The 24,666-nt window shown below is 50.8% G+C and overlaps 10 non-coding genes across 10 annotated transcripts; 6 read left to right on the top strand and 4 right to left on the bottom strand.

Annotated features, from left to right (window-relative positions):
* Positions 1-1,098: 1,098 nt before the first annotated feature.
* Positions 1,099-1,289, bottom strand: LOC137505608 (U2 spliceosomal RNA). The gene has a single exon (XR_011020216.1). It is a non-coding gene; the product is annotated as a U2 spliceosomal RNA (small nuclear RNA).
* A 1,179-nt stretch (positions 1,290-2,468) lies between these two features.
* On the bottom strand, positions 2,469-2,665 carry LOC137505756 (U2 spliceosomal RNA). The gene has a single exon (XR_011020340.1). It is a non-coding gene; the product is annotated as a U2 spliceosomal RNA (small nuclear RNA).
* A 2,643-nt stretch (positions 2,666-5,308) lies between these two features.
* LOC137505618 (U2 spliceosomal RNA) lies at positions 5,309-5,499 on the bottom strand. Its single transcript, XR_011020226.1, has one exon. It is a non-coding gene; the product is annotated as a U2 spliceosomal RNA (small nuclear RNA).
* Positions 5,500-9,073: 3,574 nt separating this feature from the next.
* Positions 9,074-9,264, bottom strand: LOC137505662 (U2 spliceosomal RNA). The gene has a single exon (XR_011020268.1). It is a non-coding gene; the product is annotated as a U2 spliceosomal RNA (small nuclear RNA).
* Positions 9,265-16,787: 7,523 nt separating this feature from the next.
* LOC137505621 (U2 spliceosomal RNA) lies at positions 16,788-16,978 on the top strand. The gene has a single exon (XR_011020229.1). It is a non-coding gene; the product is annotated as a U2 spliceosomal RNA (small nuclear RNA).
* Positions 16,979-18,159: 1,181 nt separating this feature from the next.
* LOC137505533 (U2 spliceosomal RNA) lies at positions 18,160-18,350 on the top strand. Its single transcript, XR_011020143.1, has one exon. It is a non-coding gene; the product is annotated as a U2 spliceosomal RNA (small nuclear RNA).
* Positions 18,351-19,534: 1,184 nt separating this feature from the next.
* LOC137505677 (U2 spliceosomal RNA) lies at positions 19,535-19,725 on the top strand. Its single transcript, XR_011020283.1, has one exon. It is a non-coding gene; the product is annotated as a U2 spliceosomal RNA (small nuclear RNA).
* A 1,178-nt stretch (positions 19,726-20,903) lies between these two features.
* Positions 20,904-21,094, top strand: LOC137505620 (U2 spliceosomal RNA). The gene has a single exon (XR_011020228.1). It is a non-coding gene; the product is annotated as a U2 spliceosomal RNA (small nuclear RNA).
* Positions 21,095-22,273: 1,179 nt separating this feature from the next.
* LOC137505532 (U2 spliceosomal RNA) lies at positions 22,274-22,464 on the top strand. The gene has a single exon (XR_011020142.1). It is a non-coding gene; the product is annotated as a U2 spliceosomal RNA (small nuclear RNA).
* Positions 22,465-23,648: 1,184 nt separating this feature from the next.
* On the top strand, positions 23,649-23,839 carry LOC137505676 (U2 spliceosomal RNA). The gene has a single exon (XR_011020282.1). It is a non-coding gene; the product is annotated as a U2 spliceosomal RNA (small nuclear RNA).
* The last annotated feature ends 827 nt before the right edge of the window (positions 23,840-24,666 follow it).

The following is a 24,666-nucleotide window of genomic DNA, read 5'->3' as shown; positions in this document are numbered from 1 at the left end:
TACCAGCTGCCGGGGGGGGGGGGGCCCTTCCCACTGCCTGTGCAGGCCTGCCGGGCCCCCGGGATGGGCGCACCTGTGCTAAACGCAGACGCACGGGCCAGGCTCAGCTGCCGCCTGATTACATTAGCATGGCCCCGCCCAGCGCCGGAACAGCCATCACCCCTCCGCTGCCGTGCCTCCACGTCGAAGAGAAAAGTAAAGTAGGCTTCCGGCTCCCTGCATTCTGGCAACACGCTAGGAGAGAGTGTGGAGGGCAGAGGAAGAAGTCAAGTCTCTAGCCTGGCTGGCTGTTTGAGAACACAGTGCATCTTTCTTTCGTTCATCCTCCTTCCTCTTCATATCTCTCTGTCTGTGTGGACGTGCGCGGTGTGCCACAAGAGGGAGACACAGGCCGGGGAGTGGAGAGCCTAAACAGGAGTTGCCTTCCTAGCCTGCTGCACACTCTCACAGCCTGGCACTGAAGCAGGCACCTGAGCAGGTGGTGCTGAGTCATGCAGGAAGCCAACCGATGATGTCACAATGCTCTGAGCCCAGGCAGCTGCTAAGTAAAGGGGCTGCAGCCAGGGCTCTGCCTGCCAGTCCGCTGGAAGCTCTCTGGGGGAAGGATGCAGCTGCTTTTCTTGCAGAGGACAACGTGCAAACGTGAAGGAAAGTGATCCGTTCATGGTTTTTTTGACCTGCAGCAACTGCGCCGCGCAAGTACAATACAGACTAATCAAAATTAAAAATGATTTTTTTTTTCTTTGGTTGTGGGGTTTTTTTTGTGTGTTTTTCTGACTTCTTTTCCTGTCTGTTCTCAGGTTCTGATAACCAATGCGAAATACAGAGTCCATGAATAAATGACACAGATGCACAAAAATAGGCACACACAGATTTGAAACAATGTTTTTATTGTGGATTTCACAATGTATCCTGCACCCAACAGTAGCAGCACAGACATAGACCGCACAGCAGGGTGGACAATACACAACACTTGCTACTGGCAAATTCACTTTGCAGAGGGACACTTAATTTCTCCACTACACTTCCCTACACTTAGTTAGTTAGTCAGCTGGGTATTTGAGTCGTTTTGATCTGTTTTTTGACACTAGTTAGAGAGAGTAGTGCACCGGTCCTGGAGGTACTGCAATACCAGGTCGATGCGCGGAGTGTACAGAGCAAGCTCTTCTTCCATCTCCCTGTTCCAAAAATCCATTTAATATATGGTCCCCAGATAGGGGACGTATCAGATATTAAACTGATAAGAACAGATACTACACTTGATCTTAGCCAAAAGGCCGAGAAGCGATAACCCTAATTACCTTCTAAATGCAGCAGCGGCGAACAGCGCACAACCCAGCACTGCCCCGCACAGCCGGCTAACCCCAGCCAGCTACCAGCTGCCAGGGGGGGGCCCCGTTCCCACTGCCTGTGCAGGCCTGCCGGGCCCCCGGGATGGGCGCACCTGTGCTAAACGCAGACGCACGGGCCAGGCTCAGCTGCCGCCTGATTACATTAGCATGGCCCCGCCCGGCGCCGGAACAGCCATCACCCCTCCGCTGCCGTGCCTCCACGTCAAAGAGAAAAGTAAAGTAGGCTTCCGGCTCCCTGCATTCTGGCAACACGCTAGGAGAGATTGTGGAGGGCAGAGGAAGAAGTCAAGTCTCTAGCCTGGCTGGCTGTTTGAGAACACAGTGCATCTTTCTTTCGTTCATCCTCCTTCCTCTTCATATCTCTCTGTCTGTGTGGACGTGCGCGGTGTGCCACAAGAGGGAGACACAGGCCGGGGAGTGGAGAGCCTAAACAGGAGTTGCCTTCCTAGCCTGCTGCACACTCTCACAGCCTGGCACTGAAGCAGGCACCTGAGCAGGTGGTGCTGAGTCATGCAGGAAGCCAACCGATGATGTCACAATGCTCTGAGCCCAGGCAGCTGCTAAGTAAAGGGGCTGCAGCCAGGGCTCTGCCTGCCAGTCCGCTGGAAGCTCTCTGGGGGAAGGATGCAGCTGCTTTTCTTGCAGAGGACAACGTGCAAACGTGAAGGAAAGTGATCCGTTCATGTTTTTTTTGACCTGCAGCAACTGCGCCGTGCAAGTACAATACAGACTAATCAAAATTAAAAATGATTTTTTTTTCTTTGGTTGTGGGGTTTTTTTTGTGTGTTTTTCTGACTTCTTTTCCTGTCTGTTCTCAGGTTCTGATAACCAATGCGAAATACAGAGTCCATGAATAAATGACACAGATGCACAAAAATAGGCACGCACAGATTTGAAACAATGTTTTTATTGTGGATTTCACAATGTATCCTGCACCCAACAGTAGCAGCACAGACATAGACCGCACAGCAGGGTGGACAATACACAACACTTGCTACTGGCAAATTCACTTTGCAGAGGGACACTTAATTTCTCCACTACACTTCCCTACACTTAGTTAGTTAGTCAGCTGGGTATTTGAGTCGTTTTGATCTGTTTTTTGACACTAGTTAGAGAGAGTAATGCACCGGTCCTGGAGGTACTGCAATACCAGGTCGATGTGCAGAGTGGACAGAGCAAGCTCTTCTTCCATCTCCCTGTTCCAAAAATCCATTTAATATATGGTCCCCAGATAGGGGACGTATCAGATATTAAACTGATAAGAACAGATTTTTTTTTTTTTTTTTTTTTCCTTAGCCTCAGCTAAAACCGCTCAAAGTCAGACACCAAAGGCATCACACTATGAGTCTCGCCCTTTTCTACCATAGTCGGTAAAATCTGTAAAACTTGCATCATTGGCTCTTTCTTATTTATTTTCTTATCAGTTTAACACCATAAATACAAATAATTTCATTACACATAATATCACTTTTTCCTTCTACCTCTTTTCCCTTTTCTTCTTTCCTGTTTTCCACGCCTCTTCTGATCATGCACTTCAACATCACTTTTCTTGCGCACTAATTTGCACTGCACTAAAGTTTCTTTAGGTTCAATTTGTTCTTCCACTTGAAACTTCACAAATCCTTCCTCATCAGAACACAAATTTATCTCTTCAATACTCTCATCACTCTCTTCAGCACCGATTATGCCACAAGACTCTTCTCTATAATCCTCTGGTAACCAATAGGAAACACTTCTCACCATTTCTGACACATCTTCAGTAACCGGTATGGTCAACTCATCATTACTTTCCACATCAAACACAGAATTCTCATCACTTTCAGTATTTGGCTCATCAAAACTTTCCACATAAGGTAACACAGGTTCACCCATCATCTTCTCATCAGTACCGATAGAAACTGTATTTAATACTTTCTTCTTTTCTCCAATAAACCACCATCTTCCAGTTTTCCCATTAACACAAAACTTATTTGGCAAAAACTCTTCCTCTTCCTCATTGAACCAAGCCTGAAATGACCTCCTGCCATCCCAAACTCCAACTGCGTTCAAAAATTCCTTCTTAAACAAAATTTCAAACAAAAAAGGTCGAAAATAAAGTCTCACCTCTTCATCTGAAATAAACGGATCGTCCATCGCAACTCCAATTTCTACTGGTCTCTTCATATCAGAACTCAGGATTATTGGATCCATTGCTAATGCACATCTTCTCCACATAAAATACAAATCCGCACTTGACACATCTTCCTTAAAGGTCACGTCCACAAACTCAAATTTTCGGTTCTCCTGCATACAGAGCACATCACTCTTCTTAATGCCCAATCGACCGAACACATCCTCAGAAACAGACTTTACATTCCAATCTTTTCCTTTTCTCCCAAGTATCCTCAGACAATTTCTTTTCTTCTGGAAATCCATATTTTTCCTCTTCCGCTGCTAGGTCCTGGCAAACTTGTCCTCCACACAGGTAGAGACAATAGGGGGGAACCCAACCTCTCAAGCCCCAGGTCAGCAGAACCGACCCGCTAATGGCTGCCCTGTTAAGGGTATGCCAATGGTACCCCTAACTAGCCGAAGCCAGCAGGGGCTGAGAGTGGGAGGGGATGATCGCTTCTCGTTGCCAGGGGGCTAAGCCTCAGACCAATAGCAGCATGGGGGGTGCCTTCCAAAGAAGATCGATCCCCCCAAGGCCGATCCTTGGGTACCCCTGGCACCTTCTGGCTTCGAATCAAGGCTGGAACTGCACTTGATCTTAGCCAAAAGGCCGAGAAGCGATAACCCTAATTACCTTCTAAATGCAGCAGCGGCGAACAGCGCACAACCCAGCACTGCCCCGCACAGCCGGCTAACCCCGGCCAGCTACCAGCTGCCAGGGGCAGGGGGCCCCCTTCCCACTGCCTGTGCAGGCCTGCCGGGCCCCCGGGATGGGCGCACCTGTGCTAAACGCAGACGCACGGGCCAGGCTCAGCTGCCGCCTGATCACATTAGCATGGCCCCGCCCAGCGCCGGAACAGCCATCACCCCTCCGCTGCCGTGCCTCCACGTCGAAGAGAAAAGTAAAGTAGGCTTCCGGCTCCCTGCATTCTGGCAACACGCTAGGAGAGAGTGTGGAGGGCAGAGGAAGAAGTCAAGTCTCTAGCCTGGCTGGCTGTTTGAGAATACAGTGCATCTTTCTTTCGTTCATCCTCCTTCCTCTTCATATCTCTCTGTCTGTGTGGACGTGCGCGGTGTGCCACAAGAGGGAGACACAGGCCGGGGAGTGGAGAGCCTAAACAGGAGTTGCCTTCCTAGCCTGCTGCACACTCTCACAGCCTGGCACTGAAGCAGGCACCTGAGCAGGTGGTGCTGAGTCATGCAGGAAGCCAACCGATGATGTCACAATGCTCTGAGCCCAGGCAGCTGCTAAGTAAAGGGGCTGCAGCCAGGGCTCTGCCTGCCAGTCCGCTGGAAGCTCTCTGGGGGAAGGATGCAGCTGCTTTTCTTGCAGAGGACAACGTGCAAACGTGAAGGAAAGTGATCCGTTCATGGTTTTTTTGACCTGCAGCAACTGCGCCGCGCAAGTACAATACAGACTAATCAAAATTAAAAATGATTTTTTTTTCTTTGGTTGTGGGTTTTTTTTTTGTGTGTTTTTCTGACTTCTTTTCCTGTCTGTTCTCAGGTTCTGATAACCAATGCGAAATACAGAGTCCATGAATAAATGACACAGATGCACAAAAATAGGCACACACAGATTTGAAACAATGTTTTTATTGTGGATTTCACAATGTATCCTGCACCCAACAGTAGCAGCACAGACATAGACCGCACAGCAGGGTGGACAATACACAACACTTGCTACTGGCAAATTCACTTTGCAGAGGGACACTTAATTTCTCCACTACACTTCCCTACACTTAGTTAGTTAGTCAGCTGGGTATTTGAGTAGTTTTGATCTGTTTTTTGACACTAGTTAGAGAGAGTAGTGCACCGGTCCTGGAGGTACTGCAATACCAGGTCGATGCGCAGAGTGGACAGAGCAAGCTCTTCTTCCATCTCCCTGTTCCAAAAATCCATTTAATATATGGTCCCCAGATAGGGGACGTATCAGATATTAAACTGATAAGAACAGATACTACACTTGATCTTAGCCAAAAGGCCGAGAAGCGATAACCCTAATTACCTTCTAAATGCAGCAGCGGCGAACAGCGCACAACCCAGCACTGCCCCGCACAGCCGGCTAACCCCAGCCAGCTACCAGCTGCCAGGGGGGGGCCCCGTTACCACTGCCTGTGCAGGCCTGCCGGGCCCCCGGGATGGGCGCACCTGTGCTAAACGCAGACGCACGGGCCAGGCTCAGCTGCCGCCTGATTACATTAGCATGGCCCCGCCCGGCGCCGCAACAGCCATCACCCCTCCGCTGCCGTGCCTCCACGTCAAAGAGAAAAGTAAAGTAGGCTTCCGGCTCCCTGCATTCTGGCAACACGCTAGGAGAGAGTGTGGAGGGCAGAGGAAGAAGTCAAGTCTCTAGCCTGGCTGGCTGTTTGAGAACACAGTGCATCTTTCTTTCGTTCATCCTCCTTCCTCTTCATATCTCTCTGTCTGTGTGGACGTGCGCGGTGTGCCACAAGAGGGAGACACAGGCCGGGGAGTGGAGAGCCTAAACAGGAGTTGCCTTCCTAGCCTGCTGCACACTCTCACAGCCTGGCACTGAAGCAGGCACCTGAGCAGGTGGTGCTGAGTCATGCAGGAAGCCAACCGATGATGTCACAATGCTCTGAGCCCAGGCAGCTGCTAAGTAAAGGGGCTGCAGCCAGGGCTCTGCCTGCCAGTCCGCTGGAAGCTCTCTGGGGGAAGGATGCAGCTGCTTTTCTTGCAGAGGACAACGTGCAAACGTGAAGGAAAGTGATCCGTTCATGGTTTTTTTGACCTGCAGCAACTGCGCCGTGCAAGTACAATACAGACTAATCAAAATTAAAAATGATTTTTTTTTCTTTGGTTGTGGGGTTTTTTTTGTGAGTTTTTCTGACTTCTTTTCCTGTCTGTTCTCAGGTTCTGATAACCAATGCGAAATACAGAGTCCATGAATAAATGACACAGATGCACAAAAATAGGCACGCACAGATTTGAAACAATGTTTTTATTGTGGATTTCACAATGTATCCTGCACCCAACAGTAGCAGCACAGACATAGACCGCACAGCAGGGTGGACAATACACAACACTTGCTACTGGCAAATTCACTTTGCAGAGGGACACTTAATTTCTCCACTACACTTCCCTACAGTGGCGGCGCCAGGGGGGTGCTTGGGGGTGCTCGAGCACCCCCTAGAATTGTCCAAGCACCCCCAAAGCACCCCCTGGAGTGAACTGACTTCAGGCGTCTAAAAGACGCCAAGTCAGTTCACACACCGGCAGCACGGAGCAGCAGGCAGGGCTACGGTAAGATGGCCGCCCGGAGCCCTGTTCTGCAGACTTCGGGCGGCCATTTTCCCGTAGCCCTGCTCTCTGCATGCAGGCAGGAAGTCTCGTCGTGACGTCGGGAAGGAAGAGGATCGTGGGCGCGCGGGCGCTGCGCGCCACAATGAGGTCGGGACTCGGGACGGGAGGTCGGGAAAGAAGGTCTTCTGGCTGTAGGTGAGTAAATGGGTTTTTCTTTTCTTTTTCAGGTGATGCGGATTGTGCATATTGGGGTCATATCTGCTACGGATTGTGCATATTGGGGTCATATCTGCCACGGATTGTGCATATTGGGGTCATATCTGCCACGGATTGTGCATATTGGGGTCATATCTGCCACGGATTGTGCATATTGGGGTCATATCTGCCACGGATTGTGCATATTGGGGTCATATCTGCTACGGATTGTGCATATTGGGGTCATATCTGCTACGGATTGTGCATATTGGGGCGATATCTGCTACCGATTGTGCATGTTGGGGTCATTTCTGCTACCGATTGTGCATATTGGGGTCATTTCTGCTACCGATTGTGCATATTGGGGTCATTTCTGCTACCGATTGTGCATATTGGGGTCATTTCTGCTACCGATTGTGCATATTGGGGTCATATCTGCTACCGATTGTGCATATTGGGGTCATATCTGCTACCGATTGTGCATATTGGGGTCATATCTGCTACCGATTGTGCATATTGGGGTCATATCTGCTACCGATTGTGCATATTGGGGTCATATCTGCTACCGATTGTGCATATTGGGGTCATATCTGCTACCGATTGTGCATATTGGGGTCATATCTGCTACCGATTGTGCATATTGGGGTCATATCTGCTACCGATTGTGCATATTGGGGCCATATCTGCTACCGATTGTGCATATTGGGACCATATCTGCCACCGATTGTGCATATTGGGACCATATCTGCCACCGATTGTGCATATTGGGACCATATCTGCCACCGATTGTGCATATTGGGACCATATCTGCCACCGATTGTGCATATTGGGACCATATCTGCCACCGATTGTGCATATTGGGACCATATCTGCCACCGATTGTGCATATTGGGACCATATCTGCCACCGATTGTGCATATTGGGACCATATCTGCCACCGATTGTGCATATTGGGACCATATCTGCCACCGATTGTGCATATTGGGACCATATCTGCCACCGATTGTGCATATTGGGACCATATCTGCCACCGATTGTGCATATTGGGACCATATCTGCTACCGATTGTGCATATTGGGACCATATCTGCTACCGATTGTGCATATTGGGACCATATCTGCTACCGATTGTGCATATTGGGGCCATATCTGATAACGATTGTGCATATTGGGGCCATATCTGATAACGATTGTGCATATTGGGGTCATATCTGCTAACGATTGTGCATATTGGGGTCATATCTGCTACCGATTGTGCATATTGGGGCTATATCTGATAACGATTGTGCATATTGGGGCCATATCTGATAACGATTGTGCATATTGGGGCCATATCTGATAACGATTGTGCATATTGGGGCCATATCTGATAACGATTGTGCATATTGGGGTCATTGGACGTGTTTTTTGTTAAAATCTGCTCACATTACGTGTATTTTCTTGAGAAAACCTGCACAATTATGTGAATTTTCAGGGAAAAGGGTCACCAAAACTTGGGCCCTCTGTCTTTGCGTTGCACTTTTAAAGGGAACCCGAGGTGAGAATAATATTGAGGCTGCCATATTTATCTCCCTTTAAGCAATACCAGTTGCCTGGCTGCCGTGCTGGTCCTCTGCCTCTTATTCTTTCAACCATAGACCCTGAACAAGCATGCAGCAGGTCAGGGGTTTCTGACAATATTGTCAGAACTGACAAGATTAGCTGCATGGCTTGTTTCTGGTGTAATTCAGTTCACTACTACAGCCAAATAGATCAGCAGGGCTGCCAGGCAACTAGTATTGTTTAAAAGGAAATAAATATGGCAGCCACCATATCACTCTCACCCTGGGTTCACTTTAAATTACAGTTAGCCCCGCCCTCATCCGGTCATGACCACGCCCATTTTTTCGCCGCGGCGCGCTTAGCGCGCCGCAGGTTGTGGCCACACCCATTTTAGGCGCGGCGCGCTTCGCGCGCCGCAGGTCGTCAGCTCCCCCGGAAATTGGTCCAGCACCTGCATAGCACCCCCTAAAAAAATTTCCTGGAGCCGCCACTGCTTCCCTACACTTAGTTAGTTAGTCAGCTGGGTATTTGAGTCGTTTTGATCTGTTTTTTGACACTAGTTAGAGAGAGTAGTGCACCGGTCCTGGAGGTACTGCAATACCAGGTCGATGTGCAGAGTGGACAGAGCAAGCTCTTCTTCCATCTCCCTGTTCCAAAAATCCATTTAATATATGGTCCCCAGATAGGGGACGTATCAGATATTAAACTGATAAGAACAGATACTACACTTGATCTTAGCCAAAAGGCCGAGAAGCGATAACCCTAATTACCTTCTAAATGCAGCAGCGGCGAACAGCGCACAACCCAGCACTGCCCCGCACAGCCGGCTAACCCCGGCCAGCTACCAGCTGCCAGGGGAGGGGGGCCCTTCCCACTGCCTGTGCAGGCCTGCCGGGCCCCCGGGATGGGCGCACCTGTGCTAAACGCAGACGCACGGGCCAGGCTCAGCTGCCGCCTGATTACATTAGCATGGCCCCGCCCAGCGCCGGAACAGCCATCACCCCTCCGCTGCCGTGCCTCCACGTTGAAGAGAAAAGTAAAGTAGGCTTCCGGCTCTCTGCATTCTGGCAACACGCTAGGAGAGAGTGTGGAGGGCAGAGGAAGAAGTCAAGTCTCTAGCCTGGCTGGCTGTTTGAGAACACAGTGCATCTTTCTTTCGTTCATCCTCCTTCCTCTTCATATCTCTCTGTCTGTGTGGACGTGCGCGGTGTGCCACAAGAGGGAGACACAGGCCGGGGAGTGGAGAGCCTAAACAGGAGTTGCCTTCCTAGCCTGCTGCACACTCTCACAGCCTGGCACTGAAGCAGGCACCTGAGCAGGTGGTGCTGAGTCATGCAGGAAGCCAACCGATGATGTCACAATGCTCTGAGCCCAGGCAGCTGCTAAGTAAAGGGGCTGCAGCCAGGGCTCTGCCTGCCAGTCCGCTGGAAGCTCTCTGGGGGAAGGATGCAGCTGCTTTTCTTGCAGAGGACAATGTGCAAACGTGAAGGAAAGTGATCCGTTCATGTTTTTTTTGACCTGCAGCAACTGCGCCGCGCAAGTACAATACAGACTAATCAAAATTAAAAATGATTTTTTTTTCTTTGGTTGTGGGGTTTTTTTTTGTGTGTTTTTCTGACTTCTTTTCCTGTCTGTTCTCAGGTTCTGATAACCAATGCGAAATACAGAGTCCATGAATAAATGACACAGATGCACAAAAATAGGCACACACAGATTTGAAACAATGTTTTTATTGTGGATTTCACAATGTATCCTGCACCCAACAGTAGCAGCACAGACATAGACCGCACAGCAGGGTGGACAATACACAACACTTGCTACTGGCAAATTCACTTTGCAGAGGGACACTTAATTTCTCCACTACACTTCCCTACAGGGCCGGCCTTTGACCTGAGCGACCGGAGCGATCGCTCAGGGCGCCGGCTTCCAGGGGGGGCGCTCCTGCCGCCCTGGCCGCATATCTGTAATATAACTGGCTGCTGTGCTGCGGGCTCCGGCTGGGTCCGTTTCGCGTGGTAGCTCCGCCCCCTGGTGCCGCTGGGGGTGATGGGGGCGAAGACCAAGAAACTGATGCTGCGGCTCTGCCTCTTGGAGTGTGAGCCAGTAACTCCACCCCTCAGTATGTGATTGGATGGAGCATGGCTCAGCCTCAGGTTGCTCTGGACTGAGATGAAGCACGCAGCATGCGCTGTCATAGGGTGCAGCTGTTATGGGGCCTGTAGCCAGGGACAGCCAGGGGGGACATGAGGCATGGCCGGATAAAGGGCGCCACAGGGTGCATTGTAAAGAGCATGCTGGCAGCTAAAAAACTTTCGTAGTGGCCGGTGTAGTGAAAAATTTTGCTACCCATCATATTTTGCAACTTGCCATAGAGGACAGTGTATGACTGTGTAGGCGTGGCTCCTCTCTGTTAACACGCCTGTAATTTTTTGCAACCACAGATCCCATTGAGCTAGAAGGGGGATTGTTCCCTCCAGGGGGGGTTATTAGTTGAGCAAGAGGGGGACTGTTCCCTCAGGGGGGGGGGTTATTAGTTGAGCAAGAGGGGGGATTGTTTCCTCCAGGGGGGGAGGTTATTAGTTGAGCAAGAGGGGGGGGGTTCTGTGTGAGAATAGGGTTTGGTTGGGTTGCTTTTTCTGATACAGATAGGTTAAAGTCAATGGTTAGGTTGCACTTTCTGATAGCTATACCTATAAATAAGTGCAACCGGTTGCAAAATCTGATAAAGTTGCAAAAAATTTCACCACACCGGCGCGGTATACGGTTGCTGCCTTTGCTAGTGTTTACTGCACTCCGAGTCTGCACACATTAGAACATCACCTTACTTCTCACTGGGCAGACCAGAGTAGCAGCACGGAGAGATGTCCTGGAATACAGTGTGTGATGCTGGCTGGGCTGAGTGCTGCCGCCCCGCCCCCCTCTCCTCTCCGCACACATCCTCCTCTCACTGCCCCCGGACTATTCGGACTATTCGACTGTCTGCTGTGCAGGGCCGGGCCGAGGCATAGGCTGGAGAGGCTCCAGCCTCAGGGCGCAGTGTAGGAGGGGGCGCAGAATTCATTCAGCTGTCATTCCTAATTGTGTATGAAGCAGAAAGAAATAAGAAAAGGGGATACATGGCAGTGACTGCAAGCCAGATAACTAGAGATTAAGGTGTTGGGGAGGTTGTGGGCCCTGTGGCCCTCTTAGTCTAATAGCAATCAGTGTGTGACGGCTGGGGGGGGGAGGGATGGAGGGGCGCACTTTAGTGTCTCAGCCTTGGGTGCTGGAGGACCTTGTCCCGGCTCTGCTGCTGTGCACATCTCAGCAGAGATGACAGACAGGTAAATAAATCTCCACTGCCTTACTATTTATTGTGCTGGTTTATTCATTCAGTAAACCCCCTGAGAGCCACTTAGTTAGGCTGTCAGCAGACTTCAAGGGAACGTGTGTAAACTTCACTAAAAGTCAGAGATGCACACATTCTATGTGTAAGTCCCTTCCTCTAGAAGTTGATCTGTCTTTTTTTCACTTTGCATCCTTCTTCAGAGCAGTCTGCATTGCTTTCTAATTACAGTAATGTCTGTGCCTGCTCCCCAGGGACTAGCTCACCCCCTCTCCCCTCCCCAGACTGTCTCCAGCACCTTGTTTTGAAGATGTCAGCGAGCACGCTGGCTAACTAATACTGGGGGGGGGGGGGGGGGCTACCTAGTACTTGTAGCACCTCTGGCTATATAAAACTGGTGCAGGGGAGAGGACACAACGGTGCCTAATAATTTATTTCGGGTGGGGGGCAATCTAAATTTTGCTATGGGGCCCCATGATTCCTAGCTATGCCCCTGGCAGCACGTGTGTCACCCTGCCCTGCCCTCCTGTCCTGAGTGATGAGTCCTGGCCATCTTCTCCTCTCCTGCTCCCAGAATCCATCCCAGATACACTGGCACAGAGTCTGCAGACTGCAATACAAAACTGTATGACAGACAGTAAGAAGAAGAGAAGACCCACAAAAAAGTAAGGTTCCCCATCCCCAACCTCCCTACGCTAAAGGGGGAATATGCCTAGGGTACATACTCTAAGGGGGGGCTGGAGGATCTTCTGCCTAAATACACTGAATGGGGATCTGCAAGACCAGTAGCCTATATACACTAAGGGGGGATCTGCCTAGGATGAATGAGGACGGGGGGGGGGGGGGCACCAAAAGCTGGTTACGCTCAGGGCGCTGTGAAACCTAAGGCTGGCCCTGCTTCCCTACACTTAGTTAGTTAGTCACAGGGCTGGATTTACCATAAGGCACACTAGGCACGTGCCTACAGGCGCCTGATTGGCCAAGGGGCGGGTTTAAGTCAAGTCCCTTTAAGATGGGAAGCCACCCAGAGAAAGCAACATGCCAGCGCCGCCCGCCTCCTCTTTGTATCACATTCCAGCGGCCTAATGTGCGGCCGCAACTACAGTGAGGGGCGGGCGGCTAGTGACACACATACAGACTCGCTCAGTCCTTAGTGCAGGTGCCGCTCTCCCCGGCCACCGGCCACCGTATTCATGCCTGCACGCAGCGCCGCAACTTGACAGCAGCTGCTGCGTGCATAGGCGGCGGGGGGCTGCGTGATTGTCTGTCTCTGCTGCTCGCTCTGACTGATAAACCACGTGGGCGGCCCGAGGCGGGTGCATGATCCGGATTGGCGAAATTAGCCTGCCTGCGCCGGTGTGATGGAAGGGGACAGAGAGGAGGACAACTCAATTCGTGCAGCACAGGTAGGAAAAAGCTCCGCTCCACCCCGCCCCGCCTGTCCATTAAGGCAGGCAGCCAGCCGATCAGCATGTGTTTTGAAGTGACAGGCGGGGAGGGGGCAGAGGAAACATCCCTGTGTAGGTAGGACTCAGGAGATAGCCCTGCACTGTCTGTCTATATAGTTACAACTCCGCCCCGCCCTCTGTATATACTGTTTGGGTCTTGAAGCTGGACTCTGCACACGTGTGTGACATAGTGTGACAGACAGTGGTGTGTGTGACCCAGTGCCCTGGTGGTGGTCCCCCCTGGAGTGGAGAGTGAGACCTTGCTGTGGCACTCAGGCGGTGCAGTGACAGCTGTGGTAAACGACATGTCAAGGCTGCCTGTGGTAATGACTTTTTATCTTGCTGCCTGAATATCCGGTGGGGAGGGGGGAGGAGGAGGGAGTTGTGTGTACAGTGTGTATGGTGTGTGTGTACAGTGTGTATGGTGTGTGTGTACTGTGTCTGGTTTGTGTGTGTGTGTGTGTTTGTTTGTTTGTGTGTATACAGTGGGTGTGTGTGTACTGTGTACAGGAGATGTATGTGTACAGTGTGTGTACAATGTGTACTGTGTTCGTATGTACAGTGTGTGTGTGTGTGTGCGCGCGCGCAATGTGTTCTGTGTCTGTGTGTCCCATGTGTTCTGTGTCTGTGTGCACTATGTATCTGTGTGTACCGTGTGTGTGTACCATGTGTTGTGTGTGTGTGTGTACTGTGTGTGTGTGTACCGTGTGTGTGTGTGTACCATGTGTTCTGTGTCTGTGTGTATCATGTGTGTATGTACACAATGTGTACTGTGTGTATGTAGGGCCCATTTCCACATGTGTTTCAGAATGGGACACAGCACCTGTGCAGTTGTTGTGCAATGGCTATAGGGATTAGGAAGCATGCCGCAGAAAAATGCAGCATGCTGTCCAAAATCGCAATGGCATGTGATTTGGAGGGGAAACCCACTGACTGAATAGGCAGCGTTTCCTCATCCGACTCGCATGTGGGGAAACGCTGTGGATTTGGAACAGATTCGTCCCTACTGGAAACGGGCCTTTAGTGTTAAAAAGACATGCTCTATGTGGTGAGGGGTGGGTTTAGAATGGTTATTGCGCAGGCCACAGTCTGCCTGTGGGGAGGATTTTGTATAGGCCAGGGGCTGCTTGAGGGGGGCACAGGAGTTGAGCTCCGTACTCACCACCCGACGGGTCCAGCGACATCCTTTGACGATGGTCGTTAGGCGAAGCCTCCTCCTGCTGGTGAGTATGCACAATGTCAAGCGACGTTACGTGTCGGCGCAACAAGACTGTAATTCATCACGTTACTTTGCGCGAGAGTCGTCGGGGATCTTAAAGATCCGATCAGCCATGATAGTCGTTATTGCGGCGCGATGCTAAGCAACAGTTCCTCCACAGTCAAGCCAGCACCATCCGTAATGTATTAGCTCTTTTATTAGTTAAAATAGCATGACAGCCATCTTTACAGCAACAGCAGCGCTGTTTCGATCCTCAGATCTTTATCAAGCTGTTTAAAGCATTGTCACACCAAACAGACAAAAACTTGCCCTTAAATACCCCTCTGAAAACTCCTCCACCAATCAGAGTCAGACATCAACAGCCTATCAGAGCGCAGAGGCAGCAAGACGGACCACAAAGAAAACCGCAGTCTCTAACATTCAAATTTACCTATCCCATAATAATGCCCACAGAGTACTTAACCATCCGTGTCATACCAGCGGACGCAAAGGGAAACCACTCATAACTTATGTAAATGCTATGCGCAGTTGCGCATTCACTCTCACCTGGCCACCCCGCCATCGCATTGGCATGTAAGTCCCATAGCGGCCACTTCCTCAATAGGCAGCGTCTACATGACGTATAGTCATGTGACCCTCGTTGTCAGGGGGCGTTTACAACGCTCACTACCTAACACCCAATGCTGCCTCAAACAGTGTCACCGTGACTAAGCAACAGTTGCATAGTCGTGTGACTGTATCCACATCGCAATAGCGCAGAAATGACTGCTCGGTGCTCAAAAAATTGCTAGTCATTGGGAAAATCGTGACGTAGGTACATAGCTTTAGTCTTTATTAATAGAAACTATACATCACAATTTTTGCGTTATTAGTCTTATTTCCTTGCGATTTGTATTATTTGCATGTCGTTGGTATTCTCTGCTTGTCTTTAGGGATATCTGCATTACCATGTGTGGTTTTATTTCTTAAAGTGAACCTAAACCCAATAAATGAGTTTCACTTACCTAGGGCTTTTACCAGCCCCCTGCAGCCATCCTTTGCCCTTGACGTCACTCCCGGATCCTCTGGTTCCCTTGCCGCCAGCTAGTTTCGGTTTGCCGACTCGAATCAGCGGGCCGCTATGTGTATCATTTCACGCATTACCGTGGTTACAGGATGCTACAGCGGTTGGCAATGCGTACAAAGATACGTGTTGACACCCACTGTAGCGTCCTGTAACTGTGGTAATGCGTGCAATGTGATATGATTCCGAGTTGGCAAAAACGAAACTAGCTGGCGGCAGGGGACAAGAGGATCCGGGAGCAATGTCAAGGGCAAAGGATGGCTGCAGGGGGCTGGTAAAAGCCCCAGGTAAGTGAAACTCATTTTTTTATTGGGTTTAAGTTCACTTTACGAAAAGGGGGTGTGATTTGGGGTGTGGCTTCAGCTGAGGGGCGGAGTTTAGGGCGGCAGAACTTCTGTGCCTATAGGCTCCTGAGCTGTAAATCCGGCCCTGAGTCTGTATTGTACTTGCGCGGCGCAGTTGCTGCAGGTCAAAAAAACCATGAACGGATCACTTTCCTTCACGTTTGCACGTTGTCCTCTGCAAGAAAAGCAGCTGCATCCTTCCCCCAGAGAGCTTCCAGCGGACTGGCAGGCAGAGCCCTGGCTGCAGCCCCTTTACTTAGCAGCTGCCTGGGCTCAGAGCATTGTGACATCATCGGTTGGCTTTCTGCATGACTCAGCACCACCTGCTCAGGTGCCTGCTTCAGTGCCAGGCTGTGAGAGTGTGCAGCAGGCTAGGAAGGCAACTCCTGTTTAGGCTCTCCACTCCCCGGCCTGTGTCTCCCTCTTGTGGCACACCGCGCACGTCCACACAGACAGAGAGATATGAAGAGGAAGGAGGATGAACGAAAGAAAGATGCACTGTGTTCTCAAACAGCCAGCCAGGCTAGAGACTTGACTTCTTCCTCAGCCCTCCACACTCTCTCCTAGCGTGTTGCCAGAATGCAGGGAGCCGGAAGCCTACTTTACTTTTCTCTTCGACGTGGAGGCACGGCAGCGGAGGGGTGATGGCTGTTCCGGCGCTGGGCGGGGCCATGCTAATGTAATCAGGCGGCAGCTGAGCATGGCCCGTGCGTCTGCGTCTAGCACAGGTGCGCCCATCCCGGGGGCCCGGCAGGCCTGCACAGGCAGTGGGAAGGGGGCCCCCCTTGGCAGCTGGTAGCTGGCCGGGGTTAGCCGGCTGTGCGGGGCAGTGCTGGGTTGTGCGCTGTTCGCCGCTGCTGCATTTAGAAGGTAATTAGGGTTATCGCTTCTCGGCCTTTTGGCTAAGATCAAGTGTAGTATCTGTTCTTATCAGTTTAATATCTGATACGTCCCCTATCTGGGGACCATATATTAAATGGAGTTTTGGAACAGGGAGATGGAAGAAGAGCTTGCTCTGTCCACTCCGCGCATCGACCTGGTATTGCAGTACCTCCAGGACCGGTGCACTACTCTCTCTAACTAGTGTCAAAAAACAGATCAAAACGACTCAAATACCCAGCTGACTAACTAACTAAGTGTAGGGAAGTGTAGTGGAGAAATTAAGTGTCCCTCTGCAAAGTGAATTTGCCAGTAGCAAGTGTTGTGTATTGTCCACCCTGCTGTGCGGTCTATGTCTGTGCTGCTACTGTTGGGTGCAGGATACATTGTGAAATCCACAATAAAAACATTGTTTCAAATCTGTGTGTGCCTATTTTTGTGCATCTGTGTCATTTATTCATGGACTCTGTATTTCGCATTGGTTATCAGAACCTGAGAACAGACAGGAAAAGAAGTCAGAAAAACACACACAAAAAAACCCACAACCAAAGAAAAAAAAATCATTTTTAATTTTGATTAGTCTGTATTGTACTTGCGCGGCGCAGTTGCTGCAGGTCAAAAAAAACATGAACGAATCACTTTCCTTCACGTTTGCACGTTGTCCTCTGCAAGAAGAGCAGCTGCATCCTTCCCCCAGAGAGCTTCCAGCGGACTGGCAGGCAGAGCCCTGGCTGTAGCCCCTTTACTTAGCAGCTGCCTGGACTCAGAGCATTGTGACATCATCGGTTGGCTTCCTGCATGACTCAGCACCACCTGCTCAGGTGCCTGCTTCAGTGCCAGGCTGTGAGAGTGTGCAGCAGGCTAGGAAGGCAACTCCTGTTTAGGCTCTCCACTCCCCTGCCTGTGTCTCCCTCTTGTGGCACACCGCGCACGTCCACACAGACAGAGAGATATGAAGAGGAAGGAGATTGAACGAAAGAAAGATGCACTGTGTTCTCAAACAGCCAGCCAGGCTAGAGACTTGACTTCTTCCTCTGCCCTCCACACTCTCTCCTAGCGTGTTGCCAAAATGCAGGGAGCCGGAAGCCTACTTTACTTTTCTCTTCGACGTGGAGGCACGGCAGCGGAGGGGTGATGGCTGTTCCGGCGCCGGGCGGGGCCATGCTAATGTAATCAGGCGGCAGCTGAGCCTGGCCCGTGCGTCTGCGTTTAGCACAGGTGCGCCCAACCCGGGGGCCCGGCAGGCCTGCACAGGCAGTGGGAAGGGGGCCCCCCCCCCTGGCAGCTGGTAGCTGGCCGGGGTTAGCCGGCTGTGCGGGGCAGTGCTGGGTTGTGCGCTGTTCGCCGCTGCTGCATTTAGAAGGTAATTAGGGTTATCGCTTCTCGGCCTTTTGGCTAAGATCAAGTGTAGTATCTGTTCTTATCAGTTTAATATCTGATACGTCCCCTATCTGGGGACCATATATTAAATGGATTTTTGGAACAGGGAGATGGAAGAAGAGCTTGCTCTGTCCACTCCGCGCATCGACCTGGTATTGCAGTACCTCCAGGACCGGTGCACTACTCTCTCTAACTAGTGTCAAAAAACAGATCAAAACTACTCAAATACCCAGCTGACTAACTAACTAAGTGTAGGGAAGTGTAGTGGAGAAATTAAGTGTCCCTCTGCAAAGTGAATTTGCCAGTAGCAAGTGTTGTGTATTGTCCACCCTGCTGTGCGGTCTATGTCTGTGCTGCTACTGTTGGGTGCAGGATACATTGTGAAATCCACAATAAAAACATTGTTTCAAATCTGTGTGTGCCTATTTTTGTGCATCTGTGTCATTTATTCATGGACTCTGTATTTCGCATTGGTTATCAGAACCTGAGAACAGACAGGAAAAGAAGTTAGAAAAACACACACAAAAAAACCCACAACCAAAGAAAAAAAAAAATCATTTTTAATTTTGATTAGTCTGTATTTTACTTGCGCGGCGCAGTTGCTGCAGGTCAAAAAAACCATGAACGGATCACTTTCCTTCACGTTTGCACGTTGTCCTCTGCAAGAAAAGCAGCTGCATCCTTCCCCCAGAGAGCTTCCAGCGGACTGGCAGGCAGAGCCCTGGCTGCAGCCCCTTTACTTAGCAGCTGCCTGGGCTCAGAGCATTGTGACATCATCGGTTGGCTTCCTGCATGACTCAGCACCACCTGCTCAGGTGCCTGCTTCAGTGCCAGGCTGTGAGAGTGTGCAGCAGGCTAGGAAGGCAACTCCTGTTTAGGCTCTCCACTCCCCGGCCTGTGTCTCCCTCTTGTGGCACACCGCGCACGTCCACACAGACAGAGAGATATGAAAAGGAAGGAGGATGAACGAAAGAAAGATGCACTGTGTTCTCAAACAGCCAGCCAGGCTAGAGACTTGACTTCTTCCTCTGCCCTCCACACTCTCTCCTAGCGTGTTGCCAGAATGCAGGGAGCCGGAAGCCTACTTTACTTTTCTCTTCAACGTGGAGGCACGGCAGCGGAGGGGTGATGGCTGTTCCGGCGCTGGGCGGGGCCATGCTAATGTAATCAGGCGGCAGCTGAGCCTGGCCCGTGCGTCTGCGTTTAGCACAGGGGCGCCCATCCCGGGGGCCCGGCAGGCCTGCACAGGCAGTGGGAAGGGGGCCCCCTGCCCCTGGCAGCTGGTAGCTGGCCGGGGTTAGCCGGCTGTGCGGGGCAGTGCTGGGTTGTGCGCTGTTCGCCGCTGCTGCATTTAGAAGGTAATTAGGGTTATCGCTTCTCGGCCTTTTGGCTAAGATCAAGTGTAGTATCTGTTCTTATCAGTTTAGTATCTGATACGTCCCCTATCTGGGGACCATATATTAAATGGATTTTTGGAACAGGGAGATGGAAGAAGAGCTTGCTCTGTCCACTCTGCGCATCGACCTGGTATTGCAGTACCTCCAGGACCGGTGCACTACTCTCTCTAACTAGTGTAAAAAACAGATCAAAACTACTCAAATACCCAGCTGACTAACTAACTAAGTGTAGGGAAGTGTAGTGGAGAAATTAAGTGTCCCTCTGCAAAGTGAATTTGCCAGTAGCAAGTGTTGTGTATTGTCCACCCTGCTGTGCGGTCTATGTCTGTGCTGCTACTGTTGGGTGCAGGATACATTGTGAAATCCACAATAAAAACATTGTTTCAAATCTGTGTGTGCCTATTTTTGTGCATCTGTGTCATTTATTCATGGACTCTGTATTTCGCATTGGTTATCAGAACCTGAGAACAGACAGGAAAAGAAGTCAGAAAAACACACACAAAAAAAACCCACAACCAAAGAAAAAAAAATCATTTTTAATTTTGATTAGTCTGTATTGTACTTGCGCGGCGCAGTTGCTGCAGGTCAAAAAAACCATGAACGGATCACTTTCCTTCACGTTTGCACGTTGTCCTCTGCAAGAAAAGCAGCTGCATCCTTCCCCCAGAGAGCTTCCAGCGGACTGGCAGGCAGAGCCCTGGCTGCAGCCCCTTTACTTAGCAGCTGCCTGGGCTCAGAGCATTGTGACATCATCGGTTGGCTTTCTGCATGACTCAGCACCACCTGCTCAGGTGCCTGCTTCAGTGCCAGGCTGTGAGAGTGTGCAGCAGGCTAGGAAGGCAACTCCTGTTTAGGCTCTCCACTCCGCGGCCTGTGTCTCCCTCTTGTGGCACACCGCGCACGTCCACACAGACAGAGAGATATGAAGAGGAAGGAGGATGAACGAAAGAAAGATGCACTGTGTTCTCAAACAGCCAGCCAGGCTAGAGACTTGACTTCTTCCTCAGCCCTCCACACTCTCTCCTAGCGTGTTGCCAGAATGCAGGGAGCCGGAAGCCTACTTTACTTTTCTCTTCGACGTGGAGGCACGGCAGCGGAGGGGTGATGGCTGTTCCGGCGCTGGGCGGGGCCATGCTAATGTAATCAGGCGGCAGCTGAGCCTGGCCCGTGCGTCTGCGTCTAGCACAGGTGCGCCCATCCCGGGGGCCCGGCAGGCCTGCACAGGCAGTGGGAAGGGGGCCCCCCTTGGCAGCTGGTAGCTGGCCGGGGTTAGCCGGCTGTGCGGGGCAGTGCTGGGTTGTGCGCTGTTCGCCGCTGCTGCATTTAGAAGGTAATTAGGGTTATCGCTTCTCGGCCTTTTGGCTAAGATCAAGTGTAGTATCTGTTCTTATCAGTTTAATATCTGATACGTCCCCTATCTGGGGACCATATATTAAATGGAGTTTTGGAACAGGGAGATGGAAGAAGAGCTTGCTCTGTCCACTCCGCGCATCGACCTGGTATTGCAGTACCTCCAGGACCGGTGCACTACTCTCTCTAACTAGTGTCAAAAAACAGATCAAAACGACTCAAATACCCAGCTGACTAACTAACTAAGTGTAGGGAAGTGTAGTGGAGAAATTAAGTGTCCCTCTGCAAAGTGAATTTGCCAGTAGCAAGTGTTGTGTATTGTCCACCCTGCTGTGCGGTCTATGTCTGTGCTGCTACTGTTGGGTGCAGGATACATTGTGAAATCCACAATAAAAACATTGTTTCAAATCTGTGTGTGCCTATTTTTGTGCATCTGTGTCATTTATTCATGGACTCTGTATTTCGCATTGGTTATCAGAACCTGAGAACAGACAGGAAAAGAAGTCAGAAAAACACACACAAAAAAACCCACAACCAAAGAAAAAAAAATCATTTTTAATTTTGATTAGTCTGTATTGTACTTGCGCGGCGCAGTTGCTGCAGGTCAAAAAAAACATGAACGAATCACTTTCCTTCACGTTTGCACGTTGTCCTCTGCAAGAAGAGCAGCTGCATCCTTCCCCCAGAGAGCTTCCAGCGGACTGGCAGGCAGAGCCCTGGCTGTAGCCCCTTTACTTAGCAGCTGCCTGGACTCAGAGCATTGTGACATCATCGGTTGGCTTCCTGCATGACTCAGCACCACCTGCTCAGGTGCCTGCTTCAGTGCCAGGCTGTGAGAGTGTGCAGCAGGCTAGGAAGGCAACTCCTGTTTAGGCTCTCCACTCCCCGGCCTGTGTCTCCCTCTTGTGGCACACCGCGCACGTCCACACAGACAGAGAGATATGAAAAGGAAGGAGGATGAACGAAAGAAAGATGCACTGTGTTCTCAAACAGCCAGCCAGGCTAGAGACTTGACTTCTTCCTCTGCCCTCCACACTCTCTCCTAGCGTGTTGCCAGAATGCAGGGAGCCGGAAGCCTACTTTACTTTTCTCTTCAACGTGGAGGCACGGCAGCGGAGGGGTGATGGCTGTTCCGGCGCTGGGCGGGGCCATGCTAATGTAATCAGGCGGCAGCTGAGCCTGGCCCGTGCGTCTGCGTTTAGCACAGGGGCGCCCATCCCGGGGGCCCGGCAGGCCTGCACAGGCAGTGGGAAGGGGGCCCCCCCATGGCAGCTGGTAGCTGGCCGGGGTTAGCCGGCTGTGCGGGGCAGTGCTGGGTTGTGCGCTGTTCGCCGCTGCTGCATTTAGAAGGTAATTAGGGTTATCGCTTCTCGGCCTTTTGGCTAAGATCAAGTGTAGTATCTGTTCTTATCAGTTTAATATCTGATACGTCCCCTATCTGGGGACCATATATTAAATGGATTTTTGGAACAGGGAGATGGAAGAAGAGCTTGCTCTGTCCACTCCGCGCATCGACCTGGTATTGCAGTACCTCCAGGACCGGTGCACTACTCTCTCTAACTAGTGTCAAAAAACAGATCAAAACTACTCAAATACCCAGCTGACTAACTAACTAAGTGTAGGGAAGTGTAGTGGAGAAATTAAGTGTCCCTCTGCAAAGTGAATTTGCCAGTAGCAAGTGTTGTGTATTGTCCACCCTGCTGTGCGGTCTATGTCTGTGCTGCTACTGTTGGGTGCAGGATACATTGTGAAATCCACAATAAAAACATTGTTTCAAATCTGTGTGTGCCTATTTTTGTGCATCTGTGTCATTTATTCATGGACTCTGTATTTCGCATTGGTTATCAGAACCTGAGAACAGACAGGAAAAGAAGTTAGAAAAACACACACAAAAAAACCCACAACCAAAGAAAAAAAAAAATCATTTTTAATTTTGATTAGTCTGTATTTTACTTGCGCGGCGCAGTTGCTGCAGGTCAAAAAAACCATGAACGGATCACTTTCCTTCACGTTTGCACGTTGTCCTCTGCAAGAAAAGCAGCTGCATCCTTCCCCCAGAGAGCTTCCAGCGGACTGGCAGGCAGAGCCCTGGCTGCAGCCCCTTTACTTAGCAGCTGCCTGGGCTCAGAGCATTGTGACATCATCGGTTGGCTTCCTGCATGACTCAGCACCACCTGCTCAGGTGCCTGCTTCAGTGCCAGGCTGTGAGAGTGTGCAGCAGGCTAGGAAGGCAACTCCTGTTTAGGCTCTCCACTCCCCGGCCTGTGTCTCCCTCTTGTGGCACACCGCGCACGTCCACACAGACAGAGAGATATGAAAAGGAAGGAGGATGAACGAAAGAAAGATGCACTGTGTTCTCAAACAGCCAGCCAGGCTAGAGACTTGACTTCTTCCTCTGCCCTCCACACTCTCTCCTAGCGTGTTGCCAGAATGCAGGGAGCCGGAAGCCTACTTTACTTTTCTCTTCAACGTGGAGGCACGGCAGCGGAGGGGTGATGGCTGTTCCGGCGCTGGGCGGGGCCATGCTAATGTAATCAGGCGGCAGCTGAGCCTGGCCCGTGCGTCTGCGTTTAGCACAGGGGCGCCCATCCCGGGGGCCCGGCAGGCCTGCACAGGCAGTGGGAAGGGGGCCCCCTGCCCCTGGCAGCTGGTAGCTGGCCGGGGTTAGCCGGCTGTGCGGGGCAGTGCTGGGTTGTGCGCTGTTCGCCGCTGCTGCATTTAGAAGGTAATTAGGGTTATCGCTTCTCGGCCTTTTGGCTAAGATCAAGTGTAGTATCTGTTCTTATCAGTTTAGTATCTGATACGTCCCCTATCTGGGGACCATATATTAAATGGATTTTTGGAACAGGGAGATGGAAGAAGAGCTTGCTCTGTCCACTCTGCGCATCGACCTGGTATTGCAGTACCTCCAGGACCGGTGCACTACTCTCTCTAACTAGTGTAAAAAACAGATCAAAACTACTCAAATACCCAGCTGACTAACTAACTAAGTGTAGGGAAGTGTAGTGGAGAAATTAAGTGTCCCTCTGCAAAGTGAATTTGCCAGTAGCAAGTGTTGTGTATTGTCCACCCTGCTGTGCGGTCTATGTCTGTGCTGCTACTGTTGGGTGCAGGATACATTGTGAAATCCACAATAAAAACATTGTTTCAAATCTGTGTGTGCCTATTTTTGTGCATCTGTGTCATTTATTCATGGACTCTGTATTTCGCATTGGTTATCAGAACCTGAGAACAGACAGGAAAAGAAGTCAGAAAAACACACACAAAAAAAACCCACAACCAAAGAAAAAAAAATCATTTTTAATTTTGATTAGTCTGTATTGTACTTGCGCGGCGCAGTTGCTGCAGGTCAAAAAAACCATGAACGGATCACTTTCCTTCACGTTTGCACGTTGTCCTTTGCAAGAAAAGCAGCTGCATCCTTCCCCCAGAGAGCTTCCAGCGGACTGGCAGGCAGAGCCCTGGCTGCAGCCCCTTTACTTAGCAGCTGCCTGGGCTCAGAGCATTGTGACATCATCGGTTGGCTTCCTGCATGACTCAGCACCACCTGCTCAGGTGCCTGCTTCAGTGCCAGGCTGTGAGAGTGTGCAGCAGGCTAGGAAGGCAACTCCTGTTTAGGCTCTCCACTCCCCGGCCTGTGTCTCCCTCTTGTGGCACACCGCGCACGTCCACACAGACAGAGAGATATGAAGAGGAAGGAGGATGAACGAAAGAAAGATGCACTGTGTTCTCAAACAGCCAGCCAGGCTAGAGAC

This window comes from Hyperolius riggenbachi, chromosome 4, assembly GCF_040937935.1.
Source record: "Hyperolius riggenbachi isolate aHypRig1 chromosome 4, aHypRig1.pri, whole genome shotgun sequence".
In the NCBI taxonomy this organism is placed as follows: Eukaryota; Metazoa; Chordata; class Amphibia; order Anura; family Hyperoliidae; genus Hyperolius; species Hyperolius riggenbachi.
This window is presented reverse-complemented; position numbering and strand designations above follow the sequence as displayed.